We start from the raw sequence: 9,222 nt of genomic DNA on the forward strand, positions 1-9,222 counted from the left end.
GGTTGAGTGGGGTGAGAGGACCGTGTCCGTCAGAGCTGGGGGGAGGAAGGGGGAAAGACGTCAGAGTGTTAGGGGACGTTGGGGGGAAGTAAGGATGACTCAAGGAAGAGTGATTGTTGTGTCATGGCAGGGAAACAGGGTTAGGAAGTAAAATTGGGGTGAGAAAACAAAAGGGAAAGAATGGGAGAAAGGAAGGAGCAGGATCACACCAAATCAATGGGAAAGAAAAAGGAAAGAAGGAGCAGATGAAGAAAGATGTGCTGAAAGGAAGGCTGGAGGAAGGGGAGATTGCTGAGGAGAGGGGAAGGTGAACTCTCAGCTCTCATTGCCCTCCCTGGCACCCTTGGGCCTAACACTGGGCAACCACCAAGCCCATGGCTGTGTGAGGCTGGTCAGGACCATCTTTCCCCACAACTCTCTTCCAAACCTGGTTGAACATGCAGCCATGTTTCCCGACTGCAGGGCAGCTGGCTCTTCGGTGTCTCCCTTTTTACTGTGCCTCTTGCAAACCTCACCTGCACAGCTATGGTTGTATCGGTTTTCCTGTGAAAGGATTCTTGCTTTCCATCTTCAAGTAATGCATGACAATGAACCTCTAAGTTCTGAGAGTAAGGGTACATGTGTGAAGAGGACCCACACATACTCTTGCCCCCCAGTTTTTACAAAGGAAATATCATGCTGAGCTTTAGCAGTCACTGTCAGCTCTTGAGAAGCAGGTAACATGGGCCATTGGCTCATGAAGGATAGAAAAGTGAAAATAAAAAACCTACAGGAGTATGGAATTGAGAGTGCTAAAAGAACAAATTTTAAAGGTAAAATACAGGTATCATCCTAGGCTCAAGGGGGAAACACAATGAAGGAGATATAAAAACAGGGAGGAAGAAAATGGTGAATTAGCAAAACTCAGCCCACTGCAAGGAACAACTCAAGGGCTGGCATTTTTCTACCTGTTTGCCAACTGCCTGGCCAACAGAGAGGGTTGGGCTGCCTACTCCGAGATTGAGGAGCGCATTACGTCAAGTAGCATGTTAACACCAGACTCTTATTACGGACAATAAATTAGGATTGCATACTCATAAATTGTGTGCTTAATGCTACTTTCAAGTCTCTGGGCTCGACTGAAGAAGCCAAAATATAGGTGGCCAAAGAACTGAAGGTTATAAATGTTACTATTTTTGTCAGTCAGTCTTATGGGTTGTTGAGCGACGTTAGTGATGCAAGGTTTGCTTTGAGAGTCTGCAGTGAAAATCTCCTCCCAGTAAAAGGCAACAGAGACAAATTCTAGACAGAAGGGAGCATCAAGGCATCTTCTAGGTAGAAATTCTGTCATAAGTAAACACAATATAAACAGTAAGTAGAAGTCAGAGACCTTTGAAACAATGCTGAAGGTGTCTTAATCAGGAATAAATAGACAAGTTACAGTAATTAAAATGTGATAGAAAATGCTTGGATGCTAAAATGAATGTAACATTAAATTTACAGGAAGTTTTATTTACATTTTAGTCTGGTTTTCTACAGCTTAATGCAAAGAAAGAAGTAATGACAATACAAAATATGGAAGATTCTGGGCAAAAGTGTTATCTAAAGTCTGTCTTAGGCAGATTTAGAAAATGCTACCCAATGAAAAAAAAAATCCTAGATTAAAACTCAACTTCATTCTTCACTGAAGACTACAACAAATTCCTGTTGTACTTAGTGACACTGATTAACATCTGTTTATTGAACTGGAGCTTTTTCACTTCTGAAAATTTATTAATTAATTGTAAATTGATTATATTTTAATGACATTTATTACAATGAATCCTGAAAATTTTTTATCTTTTATTTGTTTAGCTTTGTTTGACTAGTAGTGATTCCTTGATACCCAGGCTTGGCTTGCAGCCTTCCACCCAATCGATCAACTGCACTGTCCAAGTGTTACCTTACACCTGTATCTATCTGCTCCTGTAGTTACTTAACAACAAATAAGTTAAACCATACATTCCCTCCTGCAGTGTTCATTTAAGCTATATGTTTCTTAAGCTAGTAATACTTTGGGTTTTGAAGCTGCCTTCACCTGGGTGAGTCTGGGAAAGACTGAGACAAGAATTTTGGTGAGGTGTAAACATTAGTTGATGTGATAATTTACTGTTCTGTCTGTGCTCATCCACTAGTACTATTTCAGGTAGTTTTCTGGTAGTTGTCTTGGGAAAGCACCCTGCTATCCTGGATTCCTGTGTGCGTTCTGCCAGCTGCACCCCAACAGAATCCATCAACCACACCCATGCCAGAAAGCTCATTTTTTAAGCAAACATGTTACCATATTTCCAAAGATTTGTTGAGCTTACATGTAGCTGTTTTAACTCCCTCTTGGTAATGGTAAAGATTTTTGTGTTTTAAATCTTTGTGTCCGTTGCTGAGACTTTGCTTGGAAAAAGGTCACTCAGTTTCTTTTTCTTAATGCTTCCTGCTAGTGAGTCTTTCAGAGGAGTCTGAAATGTGAAGGGACAGAAGCTGAAGTCTAACCCCAGTGACTATCTATGTTAAGGACTGGAATTCACAGTATTCAAGAAACCACAGGTTTAAGTCATGACAGAAGGAATAAATGTCTCTCTAAGGAATAAATATCTGTCTGGCAAAATATACCTTTGAGGTAAGATTCTATTTGCTGGTACGTTTCTGTTTAAATTTTGTGTGGTGCAGTTATGCATTTTATAAGATTGGATTACAAAGTTACTTAAAACCCATTAGCTTCTTAAAAAAACCCCACCCCAAACAAAACAAAACAAAACTAACCAAGCAAAAATGCAAACAAAAAAACCAACCAAACTGAAACCAACCAACCAACCAACCAACAAAAAACAAACAAAACAACCCCCACCAAACCCCGCCAAGGTTTTGACAAGTATTTGCTTGGTAAGAAAGCTTTTACTACAGCTTAGTTTAAGGCCTGTAACAAAAGCTTTCCTGAGACAGATACTACAGGAATTTTTATGGTAGAATATTCTAAAAAAGGACCTCTTGGTCAGCTTGTGGTTTTTGAGACAGAATCCAACTTAGATTCTCTCTGCAGTTTCTTTATTAACTATGGAGTCCCCAAAGAAATTATCCCTTCGTTTACTCAGCAGCTCTGAAAAAAAGTGGTTGAGAACTCCTTTGGAAAATATACTCAAAAGGTATTAACAGTAGCCAGTTACCTTATGGGAAGATACAGATACAGCTGCAGTTTTGAGCTTTCAGGACTCCAGAGAGTGTAGATCACTGATGTGAATTTTTGATAGTAAACTGGATGAAATGTCAGAGAAACAGTCCTCTTTTCCCACTGTGGTGAATACTACACATGACATATTTTTTAGTATTGTGTGACATAGTTTCTGTTAGCCTATAATATATATACACATTAAAAAAAAGCATTATAAGACTGTAAAATTTAGTACTTAGAAACATAAGAAAAGCAGAGTTAAAACTCTACGTGAAATCCTAATACAGTCCATGTACCTTTTCTGATGGTCTTTAGCATACTACTTTTTTCCTGAGATGCTAATCTCTTTCAATAAGAGTAAATCTTTACTATTACTATTTATCTTCCTCGCTAATCATGTGACCTTACACATTATACTTCATTCAAAGTTTGCAATGAAAACAAAACTGGTGATTTTCTCCAGGTGTTTATGCAGTGTAGAGTGTCAGTGCTTCACAAATATGCACAATTTTATCTTTAGAACACACTAATAGAAGGGGTAACTTTTTTTTTTTTTTTTACAGATTTGTATGTTTAAAATATAGCTCCAGTAAATTTCTGTCGCTGCTTTATTCAATGTTTACACAAATCTCAGAAGCAACTAATATTGTTTTTGTTGAAATGCTGAAGAAAATAAAATCAATATTCAATCTAAGCTGGACATCTGGCATGAAAAGTTTCAGCTGGCAGCTCGATGCCTGGCAAAGTTGTATGCAATTAAAAGTAAGGCTTTTATTGTGTGAAATATCAGGCAACCTGAACTGAACTAGTTTTTCAACAACTGTTGTAAAAAAACTTTAATTAAAAATTTGAAATTAAGGGACTGAAAGAGAAAATAGAATGTGTGTATTTTTTTCATTCTCTTACATCAGCTGTATTGTGTTATTCCTGTTTTACTTGTGTGTAAATAAGAGTGAATTGGATCTTATGGTGAACTGTTGTATCTGAACTGTATTGGTCATCCAATTAAAATGAAACTAGTGAGGAAGTTGTGTATTATTATCATAATTTAATATTGATATTGCCAGTCATTCCCAGAAGCCAATCATATCAACGCTCCATTGCAACAAGAGCTATACAAACATATTGTAAAGTGAAGACCTTGATGATGCAGAAACTACATGTTTTCCTTTACGCTTTTGTGCATTGTTGGTCAGCATCACTGAACAATATGAAGAGTAAGCAAAAGAAAATAATGGTAACAAAATAAAACCATAATTCAAATTAGTGATTCTTAATACAGGTTATAACAAAAAATAGCTGTTTGGCAAGGTACTTGGAAGTAATGCTTATCATTCTGCTTTTGATTTTTGAAAAAGATGGTAAGTTAGGACCAACAAAGGAGAAAAGACAAACCAAGGATCCACCTTTCTTTGGTGTGCCTTGAACTAAACAAGATCAAGCTGATTGAAATGCTTATTGGATTTCTGGAGAAATCTATCCCTAAGCAATAAGTCTGTCTGATTGGAGACCTACTATTTATCAAGCTTACAACGAAATGCCTTTGAACTGGTGGGCAGTTGGCATAGGAACACCCACAGCTAGGCTAGCACTTCTGCCATTTATAATTTGTGTTGTATGACAACTTATAGTGTGTCAGTGACCAATCACATACCCAAGCAGTCAAGGAGTATGCTTACATGGGAATCATGATCTTGAAACCACATTAGTACCTCGCATTGTTTTGGAAAACAAAAATCCCAATATAACCCAAAGCTGAAAAGAGGTGTGTGGTGAAAGGAGGGTACCAAAGCTCTATCTCAGCAAATAAAGTCATAAAGTTATGTGGTATGAAGTGATGCAGAAGTGGGCCACAGATCTGTTCGCAGACCTTGGAGACAATCAAGTGCCATATCGCAGCAAAGAGAGAGCCTGGAACAAAGAGAGAGAAAAGGAGGGTGGTTTCTGAAACACTTTCAGAGCTATTACTGCCTATATGAATATTCTTAACCCATACTGAAGATGGCATGTAGTCCTGAATTTGAGTTTGAACTGAAAGGGATGCAAGAAGAAGAATTATTTCGGATTAAAAGACTGGCAGATGAATTAAAGACACCTCCAGTTGTTTAAATTCTGCTACTTTGTACTGCAATGCCAATCATGAGGGCTTTACATTAATCTATCTCAATTCAAATTGTCCATTATTTACTAGCCAATTTTCTCTTGCTGTCTTGAAAAAAAAAAGTGGGAATTGAGAAAGGTTTTCAAGAACTTTTCATATTTCAATTTAGAAAGGTTTTGTGTTTGTGTATGTTGTGTATGTTTTTTGTTTTTTTATTCATTTTGTTTTGTTTTTGCTTTGGTGATAGCATGGATGCGATCTTTATAAATGCAGTTTAGGACAATTTACAAACACAGTTTAGTTCTTCTGTACCTTCATTGCAAAAAAAACCAACTCACCTTCGTGTACTTTCAATCTTTGCTGTGATAGGACTTCAGTCTTTAGAGGAAATCTGATGGCTGATTCTTTCTCAGTATGAACTTCACATGAGCAATATTCCTTTTACAGTTCCATGGATATCAGCTTCTCCTAAGAAGTTAGGAAGAAAAGAAAAAAAAAAAAAAAAAGATGTTAAGCACTAAATGAAACCACACAGAAATTGTATTCTGTTAACCACGATCCAAAGATACTGTATAAACTTTAAATGCTACTATTACTAATAGGTATGGTGCTCATGTTCTAACTATTGATATGTTTAAATAAACCCTCTGATCATTTTCAGTGCATACTTTTGACCAAGTAGGACTGACAAAAATATTGAAGAATACCCCAATGAGATTTAACCATGGGATTTTCCTTGGAAATATCTAGTGAAGGCAATATGAAAAACTGGCCTTCCAGGCATCTCTATCAGTAACTGGTATCACTGGGTAGACTAATATATCAAAACCTGGTGCTTTTTGGACTCACTTTCTCTTCACTCATGTCCTTACATTTTGGCTAAAGAATCGATGACTTCTTGAGGGAAAATCTGACAATATTCATTAAAAGGTTGATTGGATTCTGTGATGATTTTAGGATTAGAAAAAGATATATTTTTTTAAAATAAAACAAAACGAAACTACACCCCCCCCCACCCCCGCCCTTCGAAAAACAGCAGTAGCTTTTGAGCAATGTAGCTGAAATATCCACACAGCATGTCAGATGACCCTATCTGGGCAATGATTTAATCTGTTGCTATGTGCATGGTCTGTAGCAGTGAAGAAGTTGAAAATAGTGTCAGCAATTTCAAAATATTGAGAGAGAAAAAACATGTATCGGCTTTAAATTAGTTTTTAATGGAACCCTTGCCAGAACAATTTGCAGATCTCCTGTATATTAGTTACAGAAATCCAATTAAAGTCTATACCTGCTTAGCTTGTTGTGAAAGACACAGAAAATGTGATTTGAGCTAGCATGTTTTGTTTTATAATGAAAGTGAGGCAATGAAAGTGAGGCATATGTAGATGGTTAGTCATTGACAAACAATGACCCATTATATCATGATATCTTCATATTTGTTCACACTTCTAAAGCTTTTGGAATCAACACGAGACCTTTCTTTTCCAGAGGTTTGAAATGTATTATATCTTTAAAGTTATCCAGAATATCTTCAAACATCCATATCAGTCCACTTGCTTCACTGCTCCATTCCTTCAGGAAAATTAAAGTATATACTGACGTCTTAAAAAGCACACACAAAACAGAATGCATAGGTGAACAGAGGAGAAGCAAAATAGTGATCCTTATTGTAAAAGCCACTTATACTAAAAAAAAAAAGTGTCAGGTTCTCAGCAGACACCGAGTTGCATACAGCCATCAGGGCACAATTCAGAGCTGTTTTCTGAATTCTGTGATCTAATTTATAAGTCATCTATGAGAAATGCAATTTGGTCTTTTCAAATTAAATCATCTGTCTAAATAAAAAATGGAAAATGTATCATTTCACTACTGTTGAGCCAGATAATTTAAAGCAGTATTTGCAACCAAAATGAAAACAGAGAGCAAGAAGATTCTGATTTTGTCCCCTTTGAAGTAATTCTTCTCATCAACTTCAACTGATAGGAGATGATTTTTTAAGCACAACTACTACCAGGAATTTGTAAACAGGGTTCACAATTGCGATGGGAAAAGAATATCACAGTAGATATATCTCTGGAGGAATGTGAAGGAAATGAGTGTGGAGGGTTATATATATAGGAGCTTATACAAGTGCTGTTTAACTGCAAGCTCTACAGTAGTTAAATCTCTCTAAAGGTGTCCCAAATTTATGTAAAACCATCAAATTTGAAAACTTGCACATTTAATGACAAGGTTCATGAAGCCAATACTTCTGGCCTGAAATGCTATCTAGTTTTACCAGGACAGTCCATTTCAGTCACAAGTTATTGTTTTATGACTGCTGAGTGACCTCACACTTCACAGAAGTACATTGGTTTGTATTGCATTAATTTACTAATGCACATTCATAAATGATGTCTAAGAGAGTATCATAATGCTTGGTCAAACTATTATACTGCAGTATTTCTACTTGGTTTAGAACAAGTGAGTTTAAATGAATAGAATTACAAAAGCACCTCTGACTTAAAGAGAAAAGTCTTCTCTTTGAAATCATACAGTAATTTCAAATGGTTTGGAAAAGAATGAGGAGACTACTGGACTAACACAACAAACTTGGTATTTTTAAGGATACAAAATAAAAATATTTATCTCCTCTTCAGGGCTTCAGTAAAACTCAGACACTGCCTGGGCATCATGTAGGCCTTTGTGCACAGAGATATTTGACACAAAACATAGTTTTTTCTTCTGTGTTTGTTCACTCATCATTAATTTCGTCCATTGCTGTTTACATACAAATATCTTGTTTACCGTATCTATGATTAAATCTATATAAAACAAATATTGTTTCTGTATTTTGGTGTCCATTGCCACTATTTAGTAACTGGGTTGTGCCCAGTGTGTAAATGACAAAGTATTCCAGTTTGTGAAACAGGGATAGTTGATAAAAGAACATATGATCACAACAAGAAGTGTTTTGGAAGAAGGTTTTGGGATTGAAATGGTCAATGTTGACCAGAAAACCTGGTACCTACAGCTACTTATCTTTTTTGGGCTTTTGGTACTGTTTGCAAGGCATTCTGGGTTCTCTGTGTGCCAAAAAGCACACTTCATAGTCATAATTACTGTTAGTTGCTAACCTTACTGTACTCAAGGAATGGAGCAGGTGACCTTTAAAAATCTATGGTTCCTGCAGACCTGTGGCATAGAAGAAGAAGAAAGAAGTAAGCTTGCATAGCATTGTTATCTTGATTGTGGATCTGTCAGAAGTGCTGAATATTTAGTTTAAAGTACATAATTGTTACTAAAGCAGCGGTGGAACTGACACTGTCAGAACAACTTTCTTTGGTAGTTTTGATTAATTCAATTTTAAATAAGAATAATTACTTCATTGCTGTATTTATGAAAAAAAAATATAAAGAACTGAGTTCACATTTGTGAACTAATCCTTAAGGTACTAGTGTTTTGACACATGGGAGGCAAATGCAAATAGCATGAAAGCTGGTATTTTTCTATGATTTGTTGTTCATCGAACTTGAAGCTGGGAAAAGTGATATTAAAAATTGAAATGAACCTGGTGACAATTCCATAGATGCATTTCACTTGGGGAATTTGCTAAAAATGTGCTTTGGAGCAGGATTTTGGAAAGGGCTCATAAATTAGCTGAGGTGAAAAATTAAATAAGAAAAGAAAAGCTAAGCTCCACTACCCAGTACTCTAGCAGATTTATTGGGAAGTCACCCTTTCAGCTAGTGTTTTTATAACTTAAACAAATTACAAGTAAACATCATATTTGTATATGACTTTTCATGAAAGCAATGTTTCAAAGTGATTAATTATTTATTACATACTCTGTGGTATACAGGCTATCCATCCTGTCATTGTTAGATGTAATGAGAACAAGAAAAAAGACCTTGTGTGCTTTAGTAGAAGATAGCAAAGCTGAAGTAACTTTGAAACAATA

Source organism: Patagioenas fasciata, chromosome 1, assembly GCF_037038585.1.
Source record: "Patagioenas fasciata isolate bPatFas1 chromosome 1, bPatFas1.hap1, whole genome shotgun sequence".
In the NCBI taxonomy this organism is placed as follows: Eukaryota; Metazoa; Chordata; class Aves; order Columbiformes; family Columbidae; genus Patagioenas; species Patagioenas fasciata.